The sequence below is a fragment of the Pipistrellus hanaki genome (assembly GCF_964339955.1).
Source record: "Pipistrellus hanaki genome assembly, chromosome: 10".
NCBI classification, from domain to species: Eukaryota; Metazoa; Chordata; class Mammalia; order Chiroptera; family Vespertilionidae; genus Pipistrellus; species Pipistrellus hanaki.
This window is the reverse complement of record NC_140512.1, coordinates 42,977,990-42,997,831: the sequence shown is the minus strand read 5'-3', so window position 1 is coordinate 42,997,831 and position 19,842 is coordinate 42,977,990. Positions and strand designations below refer to the sequence as shown.

The 19,842-nt window shown below is 36.2% G+C and overlaps 1 protein-coding gene across 1 annotated transcript in view; it reads left to right on the top strand.

Moving 5' to 3' along the window:
- CNTNAP2 (contactin associated protein 2) overlaps positions 1–19,842 on the top strand; it is a 1,655,791-nt gene that overhangs the window by 990,776 nt on the left and 645,173 nt on the right. The gene's annotated exons all lie outside the window — the stretch shown is intronic.

Sequence of the window (19,842 nt, the reverse complement as noted above, 5' to 3'; positions counted from 1 at the left end):
AATCCTAAGTGAAAACAAATCAATTATATTTGTGCACTCCTTATTGCTTAATAATAGATAATCAATCCTTATTAGAAATACTGAACACATATACAACAATTAGTTGACAATTTTTTTTTGTTTCCTGGTCTTCTCTTAAATGAGGTCTATGATGATAAATTTAAAATGTTCTAATGACAATGGAAATATCTTTATATTACAGGTCATATACACATAGATACACAAATAATAACACAATAGGGACTTGGAGGAGTTGTCGTGAAGTAACATTGTAGTATACACCTGAAAATCTATATTTATAAATAATAAGAATAGTTAAATTACTTTTAAAATTTAATGTAGAGTTTATCTCTCTCTCTATACACACACACACACACACACACACACACACACATACACACACACATAATTGGCATTCTTTCTATTATATTGGGTAAATTATATTGAAATGTATTACCTTAATTTCTTCTGTTGTCCCTTGTATTATTTTATATATACTAAGCCATGATGATATACTTTTTGAAAAATATCAGTGGATTCTGAGCATCCTTTTGCAAATCATGCCAGATCATGAAAATGCTAATCTTTACAATGCTGTAGGAAGTTAATGAACCAGGTATTTCTTTAAAAGGAGTTCTCCTTTGGTTTTAGCATAGCAGAGAAATCTAATGGACAGGAAAGACAAATTATTTAATGTGAAAAATGCTCATACATCTATTGAAAAAGGAACATGTCAAATGTGAACCTAGCTTCTCACTCTGTACTTCATCTGCAGGAGATCTCAGCATGAGCTATGAGATGCTGTAGACATTTGCAGTTCATCTGTAATGAGCACATTTCTCTTAAAGAGAAATGTGATTGTACAATATGGAAGCCTGATTGGGGAATAGCTCATGCTTTCTTTGACCCCTGAAGATGTGTAGGACTGATGCTTTCATCTGGTGTGGAGTGTCAACTCTGCAAATCTGTGGAGGTGTTTGTTAGCAGCCTGCATCCACTCTGATTTCTTGTTGTCTGTCCAGATTATCCTGGCAGGACAGAGTTTCCTTAGGTCTTGTTTTCTCTTCCCCCATCACCATGTCTTCCTGGGAAACTCTCATTGTTAACTATCCAATTCTAAATGCCTTCCCGATTTCCCACATTCTGGAAGAAACAGAACATTGTCATCAGGCTCTCCTTACTGTCTCCTGGGAGGATAACGTGCAGATTTATGTTAGGACACTGTTCTTTTCTTGTAGCTGTGGCTTTACTCATCTGTATGCCCCTCCATTAGGATGCAATCTTCGTGAGGCAGGAAATAGTCATATTCAATGTGTGTTCCTAGAACCTTGCCCATGGCTTGGTTCATAGGAAATACTCACTGGTTCTATAAATTGCTACTTTTAATTCTCTCAGCTAGCTAGGTGAATTAGGCACTATATTCCCAATTTTACAAAAGAATAAGCCTATATCCAAATGATCGAAGCGAACTATGCAATGTCATTAGTTTAAGTGAGCCCTAAAATTATTATTATTGGATTCTCACTGACAAGATTTAAAATCGAGAGAATAATTCTGAGACCTAACAACTTTGAAAAGCCCTCTGATGCATTTTATAATGAGAGGTGGAAATAAGACCATATTATTTTGTGTTAATTATACATTTTTTGAGAAATATATTATATATATATATATATATATACATACCTAGTAGGAAAGTGAAAATCCACAGTGATTTATGAAATAGGAACCTACGGTTCATCGTCTCATGTTTGTTCTTTAAGAGAACTGACTTATAACCCTGGAGCAAAAATGAAATTTAAAACATTCTATAACTCAAAACATTTTACATGTAATTCAAACATATAATTTTACATCAAAAAAGAATTTGTTCATTTTTGGTGTGTTCTTTCATATATTAATTCAATATTTGTTTCCTGCTCGCTTATGCTAAGCATTGACTTTAGTTTCTGTCCATGTTATACATTTCTAATTCAAACATGGAATTAATTTCATTTAGTGATTTTAGGGTTGTTTTTTTTTAAGCAAGATTTCTAGTTGAAGTGAAGTATGTGTTCAGCCAGGGTTATGCATCCCTCTCATTTCATGAATTGTCATCATGTATGCAAGACTTCCCCCTCTTCTATTGAAATAGAGAACACTTTGTGATTGTCACTGCTTTGTGCTAGACTTATAATATAGGACATATATTCAATATGCAGTTTTATATTGGAGCAAAATCGCAAATTTATTAATATTGCCAGGATAGTCCCCAACAAGGCAGTGGTTTCTGAATGCTTGCTCTCTAACTTCAAGAGCACAACATGATTTAATTTCAGGATGGAAAATCTCAGCAGGATTGGGGCTGCTTCACTCACCAGGGTGCATTCAGACGGTTTATAAACCAAACCTGGAATGGCTCAAGGAAGGCTTCCCCAGAGCCCATTATCCTTCAAGAAGCCTTAGCCTTTCCTTTCTGACTCGAGTGAAGGGAACAGGGTTTTAATACAAGTCCTGCAGCAGCTATATCTGAAGGGTCAGAGCTCATGATAAAGCTGCCAACACGGCAACTTTAAGAAAACATCCCGGTGACCTTTAATAACACTGGGTCTGCAGCGTGCACTGTGGAGGGTCTGTATTTTAAAATCCCATTTGAGAAACTGATCTCCCATTTGACAGGATCATGGTCTTTAATCTTAGTTTCGGTGTTCGAGACTTGACTGCAAGCCCTGTCAAAGCTGGCCTTTTGTGTGGTTCTGCCAACCTCGGAAAATACTTTTCTCTGCTGATAGGTATATTTTTCTGTTCTCAACTTTGACTTTCTGATCACTCATTTCATTAATACTAAGTGCTCCACATCTTCTAAAAGTAGCAGGAACTTTATATCATAGAAGTAGACTGGATTCACCATAGCTTCTAGTCCACCTGTTTTTATTATTGTCCCTTAATCTCTTATACCTTTTATAAGTTAAATAACCTTGAAACTGGCCAGTGATATACAACAATGATTTTAATATCTATGTATGCACTAGTGAAACAAAAGTAAAATTATCACTAAAAACTTTCAGGTGAGCAAAGAAATGAAAAACATTAGCTTGCTCAAGTTGCACAGACAATAATTAGCTGTGCTAGCATTACTGTTTCCAGATCACTCAGTTTTTAAAACTCATGCTATTTACAGATTTCAAGACATACACTTACATTTCTGTCCTTAACCTCTCAATTTAAATCCATTTAAGTGAACAATTAGCTCTGAATATCATTATAGGTTAAAAAGAAAATCTTACTTTTGATGGCCAGAGGAAAGGGGGTCAGAGGCTGGATGGAGGTGAGCAAAAGGTGGAAGTTGGGGATGGTAATATCTGTAATTATGTCAACAATAAAAATGAAGTTAAGAAAATAAAAACTTCCGAAACTGGTTTGGTTCAGTGGATAGAGCGTCAGCCTGCGGATTGAAAGGTCTCGGTTCGATTCCGTGAAGGGCGTGTACCTGGGTTGTGGGCACATTCCCCAGTAGGAGGTGTGCAAGAGGCAGCTGATCGATGATTCTCTCTCATCGATGTTTCTAACTCTCTATTCCTCTCCTTTACTCTCTGTAAAAAAATCAATAAAATATATTTTAAAAAAAATAAAAAACTATTTCAAAGCATAGAAGTAGAGGAAAATTTTCAAAAATTTTTGTGAAATAATTTCAAGTCTCACAGAGATTTTATCAAAATAAAACAAAAGCAACACACGCACACACACACACACACACACACACGCACAAACTCAGACCATTCCCACTAATGAGTATGGATGCAAAAGTCTTAAAGTATACTCAACAGAATTCAGCAGTCCATTATAGTTCATATTATAACATTACCAATTGGGGAATAATTCAGAAATGGGGGATCATTCAATATTAGGAAGACTAATGATATGAGTCATCATATTGATAGAGTCAAAGAGGAAAACAATATGGTCATTCCTGTGGATGTTGAAAGGGAATTTGACAAAATTCAATACCAGTTCTTTAAAAAAGAAAAGACTTCTGTTAAATAGGAATTGAGAAATATTTCTTAAACATGATTTTATTGGTGTTATATATCACTAAGCTTATCTTCAAAGCCATCATTTAGCTAATATCTATCATAAAGGACAACATTAGTCATTACCAGTAGAACAAAAAGCTGCTGCCCACTATTTCACAATGACTTAACATATTGGAGATATACAATAAAGAAAGCAATTAGAAGCATACAACAAAAAGAGAATAAGCTGTCTTTTTCTTTTTTTTTTTCTTTTTTTCTTTTTTTTTTTTTAGATTATAGTAAGATAGGCCAATAAGCCATGACAAGTGAAATTGGGAAACTGAGACAGCTAAACAAAATGACAGCAATTTACAGCAGGTTCAGAAGGTCACCTCCCTGGAAATATCATCTAGGCCTCAGTTGTATTTCAGCTCCAGACCCAGAAAAGCAGCAAAACCAAGTGGGCCACACCAGTGTCAGATGCAATGACTAATGACCTCCTGACACTGACCAATTGGTGGAGACCACAGCCCTGGAGGAGCACACAGCCCTGGAGGAGCACACCTAAAAAACTGATGAATGTTATGCTAAAACCCTCCCATGAGACCTCTTCTAAGATAAAGCTTCAAGACAAAGGACCCAGAGTACTCCCTCTGAGAAACAGCCCCTGCCATTCCCATTCCCTTTTTCTCCTCCCACTTCTCTCAGGGGCACACATTGCCTAAACCCTAAAGAACCCCACTAGGCTTTCAACCAGGTGAACAATGGGCAGTGGAAGCTCATCCCAGACTAACCCCTCAACCTGATCCCAAGGCCTCCTTTTTCTCTGACTTCCCAGAGAGCTGGGGCAGCCCAGCCTAGGCTCTCCTGATGCTTCTTTTATTCTAAGTTTTTTTAATTTTTTTTTTTATTTTACATTCCCAGCTTTCATAATTGTTCTCTCGTAATCATCCGTATTCTTATTGTGAAAGTTTTTCCTGCAGGAAGCCTAGAAACTGCAGACTACCAGCTGGCCCTAGACAGACCCACCAAGGGCCAGGTCCCCTTTCGGGGAACAATGTAATTATTTATCTGGAAAACTGAGAGACAATGGAATAACTACTCAATACAAAGAGAATAAGATAGCAGAATATAACTCTAACATACTGACATCAATAACCTTCATAGGTAATTAAACAAAAACAGGGTTGTAGAGGTATTAAAAGGGAATAGAAAACTCCTTACTTCAATTTCAGGTAATAGTGGTTTTCAATATATATTTTTTTCATTTGGGAAGTATGGACAAGTATGGTATGTGCAGAGAATACTTAGACCATTTTGTGCCTGAAATGAAGGCCAAGAAAAGTAAAAGGGAGCAAACCCTGGAGAATCTTGAATGGTGAAGAGTAGAGCTGGTTGAGGAAGTTTGGGGCCAGAACACATATGATGCTTTAGAAAGGTGCTTTACTCTAGTTTTGTTTTGCTTTACAATTTGACTCAAATTTTGAAGTTGATCATTTTGAAACACGTGGTCATCCCATCAGAGTAGTACCAGTGTATTCGTATTCTCATTAAGAGTCTGTGTTTTGGTTTTTTTTTTTTTTTTTTCTGTTTCATCCCCCATGTAAGTTTCACCTAAGAGGAAACTGGTTATTTGGAAGCCTTTCGTTGGTATTAACCATAAAGTCCTCCCTGCTGCATCTGTCAGTGCACCTGGGAGTACATGGGGCTGTGGGGTTGAGTTTTGATCCCTGTTCTATTCCAAGTTAGAGTCAGCTAAGCAGAAATTGAGAGGGGGAATGCTTATTCAATTGCTTGACTAAATAGATTGTCTTATTTCTTTGGATTAGAATTTTTGTGGATTATGTCTGGGAGGTGGGGGGTGGATTTCTCTTATGGTGGTATATCCTGAGCTATCCTGAATCATGAAAAACCAAGAATAGATTCCAAGTGCAGATAGAAGGGAAATGCTAAAGGTTTCGCTTACTTTTTAATATATGTATATTCTATGGGAATTTATTACTCCACTTGAAATGGTTATAAGCAAGATTGGCTTTGCAGTTGTGACAAAAATAATCAACACTAAAAAAATTTTAAATTAAATGCTCAGTGGTAAATTCAAGTTTAGACCTGAGTAATTAGGTTTGGGAATACATTTTTGCTACTGAGGGATAAGCCCCTAGAAACCCACAGTTATTAATTATCTGAAACACTAAGAAAGACTCAACTGTTTTGACATAAATGATAATGTCATAATAATTCAGAAAGAATAAAAGTAGGCTCAAGAAACTCTAACTAGAAGCAATTCTAGCCTATCAAATTTTCTATAGGGCAATCTTACTTTAAAGTAAGATAATAAATCTGCAGAAATGAGCTGTTTGCAGTTAAAATTAAGCATGTCAAATCATTTTACTACCATTTTTAAAGTCAAGTGCCTGTTAATAAAATAGTTAGATTTTTATTGTTATTACTTTATTTAAAACCATTTCCATTTTTGATGAATTATTTTCTTGAAGGTGGTCCAGCTTGGGGGTTTCTGACATTTAATTTTTCTGGGTTTGAAAAAAACTGTAAATGTTTTCGTAATTTTTACCTTCTTTACCTTGTACTTTTTCTTTTATTTATTTGGGTGGAATCCTATCTAATAAAAAAGTAATATGCAAATTGATTGTACCTTCGTTACATCCACAAGCCACGCCCACAGCCAATCAGGAGCGAGTATACAAATTAACCCAAACAAGCTGGCTGTGGCCACATAAAGGAGACTTGGGTTTCCTGGCAATGGAGGAATCCAAGCTTTACACACACCTTGGCAAACCCAGGCCTCCTCCATTCAAGGTTACAAAGTTTAAATTATAGAAGATAAATAAATCCCAGATACCAGGGCCTCTGCTTGGGTCATCAGGTGTGTGGCCAGCCTGCAAACCACCACAGTTACCTCAACCAGGCTGCCCCACACCCCAAGGGAACCCCCACCAAGATTTAGGACACCCTTCAGGGCAAACCAGCCAGCCTCCACCTGTGCACCAGGCCTCTATCCTATCTAATCCTATCGAATAAAACAATAATATTCAAATTGACGATTACTCCAACACACAAGATGCCTACCCTCACTTGGTCAAAGATGACTGCCCCCATGTGGACATAGATGGCCATCACAAGGTGGCCAGCAGGGGAGGGGAGTTGTGAGGTACCAGGTCTGCAAGGGAGGGCAGTTGTGGGCGATCAGACCAACAGGGGAGGAAAGTTGGGAGGGACCAGGCCTGCAGGTGAGGGTAGTTAGGGTTGACCAGGCCAGCAGAGCAGGGAAGTTGGGGGTGACCAGGTCTGCAGGGAAGGATAGTTAGGGGCAATTAGGCTGGAAGTGGAGCAGTTAGGTATCAATCAGGCTGGCAGAGGTGTGGTTAGGGGGTGATCAGGCTGGCAGGCAAAAGCACTTAGGGACAATCAGGAAGACAGGAAGGCAAGCAGTTGGGAGCCAGCAGTCCTGGATTGTGAGAAGGATCCATATTGCAGAGGATGCAGGCTGGGCTGAGGGACACACCCCCTTGTGCACAAATTTCATGCACTGGACCTCTAGTTGTTTAATAAAATTATATAAGTTTCAGGTGTATAATTCTATCATACATCATCTGTATTTTATTCTGTGTTCACCACCCCAAGTCAAGTTTCCTTCCATCACCATTTATCCCCCTTTACTCTCTACTACTTCCCCTACTTCCTTCCCCCCCCCTAATATCTTTCCCTCTGGTAATCACCTACTGTTATCTGTGTCTGTGAGTTGTCTTCCCCTCCCCCTAATCCCTTCACCCAGCCTGCAACCACCACTCCTCTCAGAACAGAGTTATCCCTCTGTTCTTTATGAGTCTGATTCTATTTTGCTTATTAGTTTATTTTGTTCATTGGATTCCACATATGAGTGAAATCATGTGGTCCTTGTCTTTCTCTGACTGGCTTATTTTACTTAACTTAAATAATATTCTCCAGGTCCATCCATACTATTGCAAATGGTAAGATTTCCTTCCTTTCTACTATTCCCTATTAGTCTTAAATGTTTAGTGAGGGTTCCTACTGGCTCCAGATTTATGAATTGAACAATCATTATTATTAGTGACTTGTTTTTTGTTTTGTTTTTTACTATATGTATATTTTCCTGTTTCTAATGAACTAAAGAATTGTAGAATAATGAGTTCATAGTAATAGCTGTATAATGATAGATATAATAAAGTGATCAAATCAATCACTATATGATATCTATCATAGGAAAGTAACTACAGGATAGCCCTGCCATCAAATTCTTGGTGCAGTCTTTATTTCTTAAGAGTAAAATTATAGATTGAATACCCAGTTATGAAATAGCAGCATTTACGTGAGTATAGAGTTGATTTCTAGAAACTCAAACCACATAATACCTATCTGACATTTAATGCCATTATTAGTCACACATAGAAATGATTAGATTAACTCTTGCCTCTCCCAGGTTTGCTGTTAAAGATTCAGCAATGGTAGATTCCTGACATGCACAGTTCACCTGTTAAAAACCTCCCTGCCTATCCTTGCCCATGCTGTCCTCATGTCCAAGAGTACCTTCTTAAATTCTGAGCTCTTGCCCATCTACAACTAGCTCAAGCATCATGTGCAAAGAGCTTCCATGACAATTAGCCACCCCACCCCACCTTAGCATCCTGTACATAACCACTCTGCGCCCTCCCAGAGTATTCTCTCCATGCTTCCACAATAACATGTACAACAGTGTGTAGATTTCATCACATTTCCTTAAGATGGCCAGTGCTTCATATACTTCATGGACCATAATAGGTGCTCAATAATTATTCTTTCCATTTACGAAAAAGAGATAAAGTATTGCCCACTTTTCATTAGTTATTTCTCCAGTGAACCTTAAAACATTTTCTCTGCAAAGCATGTAATGGTCTAACCCATGATAATGTTAATCAATATAATGATACTGCCAATGTTATTTTTTATTAAAATGTAAATTCTCAAACAGAGCCTTAAAGATAACAGTATATGCAATTCCATACAGCAACAGGTATGACAGCAGTTTATTTTGGCACAAAATCCAATTAATGAGATAGTGAATGTTCTAAACCATGCTACTCAGGATTTTTATAAATGAGTTAAAGTTCTTAAATTAAAATAAATTTGAAATTACTTACTTCTGTGTTCTTGCTTAGCCAAGTATTAACAGAAACGGTGATAACAGTGGGTAATCAACTGAAGTCTGTCTTCTGGGAAATATATCAAGAGAAGTAACAATAATGAACATACTTATTTTGAAAGTATTAGGGACACGTTGTTAAAGCGGTTATGTTCACTAAAACAAGATATTAGACTATGGCCAAACTATCTTCCACAATTTATTGACATTTATGAAGTTAGCTTTGTGCACTGGAATCCTCTTCCTTTTTTAACAGATAAAGAAACAGGTGTGAACACTAGAAAACAAGGATTAAGGACATTAATCTGAGGATGTTCTCTCTGGCAATAACAAGCCGTGAGATCTGTAGAAAAGTTTAGTATTTGTGGTCATAACTATGTGCATCTCTGAAGAATGTGGTAAGGACTGACTTTTTAAAAAACTGTTTGCAACCTGTAAGTTCTGTGCTTCTTTTTGTGCTGGAACATCTATAATAGATGAGGAGAAGCTGCTTGTGCTATGGTCTTTGATTCAGTAATTCATCAACAGGCATTTATCGTGGGCCTTGTATGTCTGTGGTGCTGACCCAGGTCTTACAGAGCACCTGACCTAAAGAATTTGAAATCTAGCTGAGTTACAGTAAATAATAATGAGATAAAACAAAAGTATATGTCATGAGGCTTGATTTCAGCCGATAATGGTAGGCTCTCCTTCAAACATTTTCCAGTCCTCTATCTCCATTAGCATGGGTAGCTTTTCTTTAGTCCTTTGAGAATCAAAATCTATAGCTCTTTTCCAAACAATACCTGTCACAGATATCTGATAGATTTCTAGCCAGCTTAATTTACAATGAACACTGCCTTCCAAAGAGACTAAGCTTTCCAGAGAAAATAATAAGTTAAACAGTAAGGATAATAACAAAACCATAGAAATTGATTAAATTGTTTGCCACACTATTCACTTTGAATCAACTATAGAAATAATGTCAGAAATAGTCATTTTAATTTCTTCACTGGACAAATACGAAAAATATGCATAAGCATAATATACCTTTTTGGACCCAGTGCAAAAAAAAAAATGTCAGAGAGCCAGACATTAGAGAGAATATGCTTAGAGAAAATGTTAAAAACAATAATCTTCTGTGCTTCTCAAATATCTCTAGTCTGCAACAATTTTTCTCCATTTTAACTTAGGACTAGTATGAGACATTTTGAAAGTACTAGACAGACACCTGTGCCTGTATCCTGTGACCTTGTGCCCACTTAATCTCATTGAATTTCCAGTTCAGTTTCTGTATCTGTAAAATAAAGAGATCAAACAAGGAGTTCTCTCATTCTTTCTAGAGGCAGACTCTTACTCTTCTATTTTGGTGGTTTGAATTTTCTGTTAACCCATAAGTACAGATGTGAATTCTAGAAATAAAAAAACAACTTATAAAAACCATCAAAACACACTCACATATGTGTATTATGATAATTCCATGTCATTATAACCTTGATAGGCTATTAACTTAGGATAGGAACAAAAATAAAAGGTCTTCAACAGTATTAGCAGAAGTGGGTATATAATTATGTATTTGAGACTACATAAACAATCTGCATGGCAAAGAAGCTCAGTTATAATAATTCTCTCTTAATAGGCATTTTACTTGAGGTTTTGTGCTGTCTACAGCTCTTTGAAATGATAGTGATGACAGAAATCCCTCTTAAAGATTATATATACACATGAAAAGTTTATTTTTATAAGGATATTGAGCTCATTTTTAGACTGCTGACTTTTTAAAATATTGAAAACATATCTACATTGTACACATATTGCTGAACACAAGCATAAAGCAACAAATTTATTGCCAGTGTTTGAGCAGACTCTAATCCTTTAGCTGTTTCATTTTACAAATTAAGATCCTCTGCTTTGACTGGGTCAATTCTAGTTTTCAAAGTCTTGGACCAAATGTGTACTGACTTAGGAAAGTTCAGGAACTCTGTATTCCAACATCTCGGGAAGATGAATGGTCTCATTAACAAATTATGTAACGATAGAAAACATTTTTACAAAATTGACCATGTGTATACTGTAGCTTATGTTAAAAAGTTGTCATATTGATATCTAGAAAACAAAGATCTATTCATTGCATGTTTCTGCCTTAGTTGAGTATCTTTTTATTTCTTAATGAAAATATTCTGTGTAGGCCATTAGAAGCCATTTGTGTCTCTCCTTTTTGGAATACTGTGTTCAAGATAGTGATGCTTTTTAAACCTGGTCACATTAAAAATAGGACATTTTAAATGTTCTTCACTAGTGAATATTGGAGGAATCAGAATACAGTGAAGCCTGTCTAAGGAGATGTTTCCAGTTTGATTTCAGGATCAGAAAAAGTGGTGAGCCAATTAAATAATATTGCACTTTAGAGTGTAATATGATTAGTGTAAATTTTTGTGCAAATTTTTCTAATGTGCTAAACTTATAACAACTGCTTATGTGCTTTTGGAAGCATAAACTGTAAAATACTTTAACTTGTTTTCAAGATAATTTCATTAATAGTATTACTTTCTTTAAAGTATTTAATCTTTCTAATCTAATAAAAAAAAAAAACAATGTGTAGCATCCCATAGGAGTTACTCTTACTATTACTTTCTTTAATAGAATAAACCTATAAATTTATGGGGTTTCACTCTTGAATTATTATTTTATTATTCTTTTGGTATGTTTTTATATATTGATTAATTTGTCAAAATACTCTTTTTTCTTGGCTGGTGGGTTTCTTCAGGTCTGCACTTGCCATTCTAATAATTATCTCAATATATAAAGGCTTCACCAGTTTTTCAGGGTATAGGGTTTCTGTTGGATGTGTGTTTTCTTCATCTATAAAGGAAATAGCATTGTGGTAGGTGTGGAAATTGTATGAAGCCTTGAGTCAGACACTTTGACTTATTGTGTAATGGGGTTATCCTTTTATGTTAGATTTGAGAAAAACGGAACAGGTAATCTAAAGCTCACTTAAAACGCAGCAGTTTGAGACATTCTCTGTTCATATGCGGTCACATATTTGCAAAATGGCTCTGAAAGCCATTCCAACCATTCCAAATGATTGCTATTCACTTCCTCAAAACTCACTCAGTGATTATCTGCTCAATGACAGGCAGAATTCCAGGCAATGGATAGAGACTGGTGCACAGACATAGAGCCTACCATCATGGACATTTCATTTCATGGAGAAGTCAGCAGCTCTATGTATGGACACACATTCTATTGTGATAGAGGAAGGGGACCATAGATTTTGAGGAACAATGTGCAACAGGTTAATGACTTCATTAAGAAGCCTTTTAGTCCCTTGAGGACTGGGAGTGTCTCCCTTCTAAAAGCACATGGCCACACAAAGCAGAGAAGATACCTGAACAAATTCAGGGTGATGACGGAAAGGAAGGTAGGGGAAGGGCTGTTGCTGCCTTCCTCACTCCTGAATGCAAGCCTTCTGCTCCGGCCAAACTCAAGAATTGATTATTCCATAACCACATTTTACACTGTGCATACTGGTGTTGGCTCATACTGTCCCTCCGCATGGAAAGGTGTTCTTCCTTCCAGGCTAACCTAAATCCATACTTCCTTTCAAAGATTAGCTTTTCCATCAAACCTCAGCATACTCATGCAATTGTGATATATTATGTCTGTACCAATATTTTTAGTGTTAGGATTATAGAGAGACCTAACTCCTAATGCATTTTACTTCCTTGATTTTTTTGTTTCTTCAGATTTGGTCTTAACGTATCTTTATTACAGTAGGTTACTAAATAGAAAGAACTTACTGTTACATAGGTTAAAGACGGTTGGACCAGGAGACAGAAGGAACAAAGGATCTCACAGGTTCTTCTCCTCCTGTAAGCCTGTGATCTTTTAAAGTGTGTTTTATTCATGAAACGATGGAGAATGTATTATAAAATTATAACGCAAAGTAAATCACAAAAGTAAGATAAGCTGAACTCGAGCCTATTATAATAGAAATGATTTTAATATGTTTATATTGTAAGGCTAAAATTAATCATTGATACAGTTAGTATAGAAATGTATAGTTACATAGATATGGAACAAAGATGCTTGATTATTTTTAATGGGACATTTGGGCATATTGTGAGCAGTACAGTCAATATCTATGCATTTAAATATTTCCATAAATAAATGCTTGTTGAAGGAACACCATCAATATAACATTCTTTTTTTTGTTATACAACTATAAAAGTAAGTTATGTAGTAATGAAATGCTAAATTAGTTGCTGGAGTTATGATTATTTCTCTGTATAATTTCAGCTTGACCAGAAGAAATAGGAAGTAATGAAATATGCCACATAAGGAGTACGCCTTCTACTAAAATTGAAAGCTAATTAGTGTGCAAATAAAAGTACTAAAATATCAATATTGCAGGTAATGCAGAAGAAAACACCACGATTGCAGAAAAGCTCTGAGGGCCAAGAATAAGAAAAATAGCATTTAAGAAAGCAAAGTTTCTAAATGAATTTTTTAATTAGCAAAAATAAAATTGGAAGGCAAGACAAAGGAGGAAATCATAAATTCAGGAGGTAATTTATGCTAGGATGGTAACTTATAAATCACTTTTAAAAAGTTTCCAATAGTTTACTTAATAACCTACAATTAACCTAAAGTTTTCTTTTCTAAAATTTTGAACAAGGCATGCTGAATGTGCAGGCAGTACTCTCTGAGGTTTGTGGTACAACCTCTAATTGCAAATTAAGTATCCTGGCATGAGTTTCTAGATAAGAACTGAGCAGGTGCCCACTTTCAGTTGACTCTGTCATTAAGATGAAATGATTTTAGGATGAAATGAAACTACCTTTATATTCAGTGATCACTGTCTCTGAATAATATGAGATCTACAGTCAGGTTCTGAAATTTAAACCTACTAAATGGGATGAGGTGATTATCATATTGTCCCTCTGAACGAATCATATGAAAAAGGGTAGGAGGACCTAGGGGAAAAGTACAGTCTCAGGAGAAATGGCAAAGGAAATCAAGTTTGTTCTTTTGACAAACTGCCTGCCTCTGTGCTGTTTCTCCCCTTGGTGCCCCCATTCTTTGAGACCCCACTGCAGAGAATGGAACTCACAGCGTGGTCCTCTGACCAGTTGTGTGAGCTTATGAGAAACAGGATCTCAGACTCCATCCCAGACCTAAAAAATCAGAATCTTCGTTGCAACAAGGTTTGCAAGTGGTTCCTACGCATGTAAAATTCTGAGAACCAACGCATTTGCGTACCAGTAGTTCAGGATGTTCTTCACAGCAAGCAAGCTGTTCTGATCAATACTCCGCTGTCAATGGTTATTGGGTTTTGTGTAAGCATAGTTCTGAAGTCCTGCTGTTGATGCACTGTGGTTTTTATTCTGAGTTCTACAGAACCAAATGTGGCTTGAAATGCGACAATAAGATTTATTCGAATTGTATTTAAAGTTTTATTTTAACTCCTATACACTGTAGAGATAAATAAATAAATAAATAAATAAATAAATAAATAACCTTCAAAATGCTTTGAGGACTATTATACATTCGTTTATGCTTCCCAGGATGACATATTTTAGATTTGAAATAAAGTTCTTCTGTTCTTCCTGTGTAATTAAGTAGTATCCACAGACTACAGAGTGAGCTGCTGCAAACAAAAATGTGGCATCCTTTGCAGTTTCTTATGTCCAAATACCATGCTTTGCAGTGGAAATCAAGTATAGAAATAAAAAAGATACTCTGGGTAAACTGCAACTGTCATTCAGAACCCTGGGAAGAATCATCGACACCATCCAGACAGCTACACTGTCCATTTGATGCTATATTAAGCAATTGTTATACATTTGAACTTTAAAAACATAACTTTTGATGGTTTTACGTATTGAGGTCCCAATTTCATTTTAAAAATGCATTCTGATTGTAAGCATTTTTGGAAAGCATCGGCGCAGGTGCACAGATGATTCCGGCCGACAGGGTCTCTGATACGAGGGCGAGCTGGGAGCAGAGTTAATTTGATGCATCACTTGCTCTGGAGCCCTTTGATCACAGCAAATTGACACCTGCCAGCTTCCCTGTATGTTTCTGATCATGGTGAAGTAGTTCTCTAGTAGCAGCAATCGAGGCATCTGATTCTTTGTTTATGAGAAGCAAACGTTCAAGCCAGGACATGCTCTGACACAAATTACACATTTCCTGGAAACTACTTCAATAATTAGTTTACTAAAGCATAAGTCTGGATCTAAGACTAACATCATACATAAACATAGTCCATATTTCTTAGAGTAGAGAGATATTTCTCCTGAAATTACCTTAGTTCCTTGGCATAACTTTCTAGCTTTGAATCAATAGTCATTTACTGAGAGTGGGCTAGGCACCTTATCATGCTAAGAATCAGAAGATAGAAATTCCTAACTGCAAAGTGTCACAATTTAGAAGTCATATGCTCAAGCAAATAATCACTAAACAGCGTGATAAGGGTATGTTGGACATATGCAAATGGTTCTGTAGGAGTACAGTAGAAGAAATAAATAATTAGAAAGTGGAAACCTAGGTTAATTTGTAATTTGTTCTGCTTGGTAATGGGTCTTAACATTTTTTAATATACTGATAAAATATTAGGGTTTGGAGTTACATTTGATTATTCAACCTGATTTGGACATAAAACATTTCATGCCATTAAGAATTGAAATGTCAGTAATCAGCATATGTATCATGTTGGTTGTAGAAATATGAAAAACAAACATTAAAAAATAAAATATTGCCTGAGCCAGTTTGACACAGTGGACAGAGCATTGCCTGAGGACCAAAGGGACCTGGGTTGTATTCTAGTCAAGGTGTCACGTACCTCGGTTCCAGGTTCCTCCCCTGCTTGGATCCTGGTTGCAGCTCATGCAGTAGGCAACCAATCCATGTGTTTCTCTCACATGGATATTTCTCTTTGTGTGTCTCTCCCTTTCTCCACTCCCTTTAAAAATCAATAGAAAGCCGAAACCAGTTTGGCTTGGTGGATAGTGCATCAGCCTGCAGACTGAAGGGTCCCAGGTTTGATTCCGGTCAAGGGCATGTACCTTGGTTGTGGGCACATCCCCAGTAGGAGGTGTGCAGGAGGCTGTTGATTGATGTCTCTCTCTCATCAGTGTTTCTAACTCTCTATCCCTCTCCCTTCCTCTCTGCGAAAAGATCAATAAAATATATATATATATTTTTAAATCACTGGAAAAGATATACTCTAGTGAGGATTAACAAAACAAACAAAAAAAGACTAAACAAATATTAAAATTTCATTTAAATAAAAGATCACTTTTGAATAAATTATTAAATTATTAATACTGATTTTAGAAGTATTTATTTAGTTAATCTCACTTGATAGACATATGCTTTTTGTGTGTGTGTACATACGTATACAGTAATCTTTTTTTTTTTTTTGAGACATGGATTTTCAGCTTTGTGCCCTTTTCATAGCACATTTACATTCCAACCTGTGGTGTTTTTTTTTTTACAACTCAGTACATTTCTGTACTACTTCCACCAAATTAATTGATACAATGAGCTGAAGTATATTACTTTCAATATTAGGCTGAGCTAATTTTAACCCACAATAATTTAGGCAGTAAATATACTACACAAAGGCACACACATATAGTATTCTAAAATTAAGTATCAAGGATTTTTTTAGTGTTATGTAATTTTGAAGTGTCTGTTCCATTGAGTGCACCCATGATCTGGACAATCAGGACTCCTGCATATCCTAGAAGTAGCTATGCTGAGGCCCACAGCTCTGTGTCTGCAGAGGGTAGTGGCTGTGGGAATGCACCCAAAACAACAACCCATGACCACCTGCCACTCGCGTTTTTACTTCCTTGTCATTGCTTTTTCTTTTCTGCAGCTGGGACAGTTTTCAACATTTTCCTTATAAAAATACAACTCCTCTTTAATGCCTGGATGAAATGTTCTACACTTTATTAAGCCCCTTATTTAGATTTTACTCCGGTATCCAAATTTCTATAGCATTTCATATTTCTTTGATGAGCCATGAAATTCTGCCCTGTATTGTATTTTGCATGAATCTTATCCTTTACGAAGGACCATTTTTGTAGCTTTGATAATACCATGCCCAAGACCAATACCAAATGCCTATCAAATGTAGGGTGTCAAGGAGCAATATCATCATAAGGGTAGTTTAAATTGTTCCCTTTGTCTGTCTACTCTAAGTTAGGATATCCATAGCACAGCAAGGTCCCTCTGCCAGGGTACCTGAGGGATCCGTACATCTCTCTCTCTCTCTCTCTCTCTCTCTCTCTCTCTCTCTATATATATATATATATATATATATATATATATATATATATATATATGAAGGTGGGTGGATTGGACCTCCTAGAGGTGGCAGAACTAAAGAAGCAGAGATGGATGTCTGTGATGACCCTGGCCGCTCTGGCAGTGGTGCCCACAATCTAGGCAAACCCCACACTAATGTTGGTACCAAAGACACCTCTGATAGAGGGGTTGGAGGATGGAATGTATCTGCTCCCAAATAGAGCCATGAGGCAGCTCATGTACCAGAAACAACAAAAAATGTGCTATAGCTCCACCTGCTGGGGGGAAAACAGGCCCTTATTGACAATATATCAAACTGTTAAAAATCAAAGTAAGCAAAGATTTACCTAATAAGAAAGTTGTTTGCTATTTCAAATGCACTGGGCATAGGCACATCTAATTAAATAGCATGAAAAATCATGGCAATATGGTATCACAAAGGTAAAATGACAATTTTCCAGTAACCAAACTCAAAGTCTTGGAAGATTGGGATATAACTGAAAAATAATTCAAAATAGCTGTTACAAAGAAATCCAGCAAGCTACGAGTAACCTCAAAAAGGCCATTCCATGAACTCAAGAATAAAATTAATGAACAGAGGTGCGTTTTACTAAAGAGACCAAAATTCTAAAAAAAGAACCAAACAGAAATCCTGGAACAGAAGAACTGAATAAAGGAGTTGAAGAATTCACTAGAAAACATTAGTAATAGTGCTGATTAGATGGAAGAGATAATAAGTGACCTGGAACATAGGAATCTAGAAATGATTTCAGAGGAATAAATAAAACTGGAGTTTTTAAAATGTAAAGAAAACCTTTGAGAACTCTTAGACTCCATTAAGAGAGCCAACATAAGAATGAATAATGGGTATACCAGAAGGAGAAGGGGGAGCAGAGGAATTATTTAAGAAAATGACAGATGAGAAATTCCCAAAACCTGGAGGAAGAACTAGGCATATAAGTCCATGAAGCTGTTAGACCACTTTACTATCATAATGCAAAACAAACAAACAAACAAACAAAAAAAACCTCTCTAAGACATATTATAATGAAGCTATCAAAAGTTAATGATAACAAATATTAAAGGCATCCAGCTAAAAAAAGAAATGATCCTACAAAAGAATCCCTGTTAGATAATAAGCAGATTTCTTAGAAGAAACTGCAGGAAAGGGTGGAGTGACATATTCAAAGTATTGAAAGGTAAATGTTGCCAGCCAAGAATACTCTATTCAGCAAAGATATTCTTCAGATGTGGACAAATAGAAGCTTTTTCAGTCAAACAAAAGCTGAGTGAGTTCACCACCACTAGACCTGCCTTACAAGAAATGTTAAAAGTAGTTCTCCTACCTGAAATTAAAAAAAAAAAATGAAGTACACAAAACTTTGAGCAAGGTGATAAGTAGACAGAACTAGAAAATTGTAACTATTTTAAAATAGGGTGATATATATATATATATATATATATATATATATATATATATATATATATATAATTTTTTTGCTGGGTTGTAAGCTTTTGAAAGGCAATGATCTGAAGTTTTTCATCTTCTACTTCCCATGCCTGTTGCATGACTAAAGGTTTGCAAAGCATTGTAGAGGAAAAACATTTCTACATTTGAATTGGAGGTTCCATGCCTAACTAGGGCATGCTCTGCTACAGTTATTTTAGACTTGGCTGATGGTAACTCAAAAAAGAACAGGGCTGGAGAATGCTATATCTGAACCCATTCTATCTTATTTTTCAGCAGGAAATTTATAGGGCTTCATTATAATTAAGGAATTCTATGCTGGGTGGCTCTCCATCAGCCCATTACCTATGACCTACTAGTATAGATTCTGCCGTTTTATTCTTGATGGATTTTTCTATTTTAATTTTTTTATTGTTTGAAGTATTGCAAATAATAGTACATATGTCTCCCTTTTTCCTCCCATTGACTTCCCCATGGCCTCCCCTACCCTCAGTACATGCCCTCACCTGCCCTCCCCATGTCTTGTACCCATTGGTTATGCTTATATGCATGCGTACAAGTCCTTCGGTTGATCTCTTACAGCCCTGCCTAACTTCCCCTGCCTTCCCACTGTAGTTTGATAGTCTGTTCAATGCTTCCTTGCCTCTGTATCTATTTCCCCCCCATTTCTTTCCTTTAAAAAATATTGCCTCTGCAGACTAGAAATAAACATATAATAACAAAAAATGTTTGAGTCTCAATTTCAATGTCCAACAGTTCTGAGTCCGTTTCAATATCAAACAATTCCTTATGTGTGCTTTTCTATTTTAAAGAGTTTTCTGTTCAAATTCAGAAATGTCCTATGAATGCTAACACATAACAACTAATACCTTTGTTATTTGTGAGCATGTTAACCTGGATCATAAAGAATCAGTTTGTGGAGA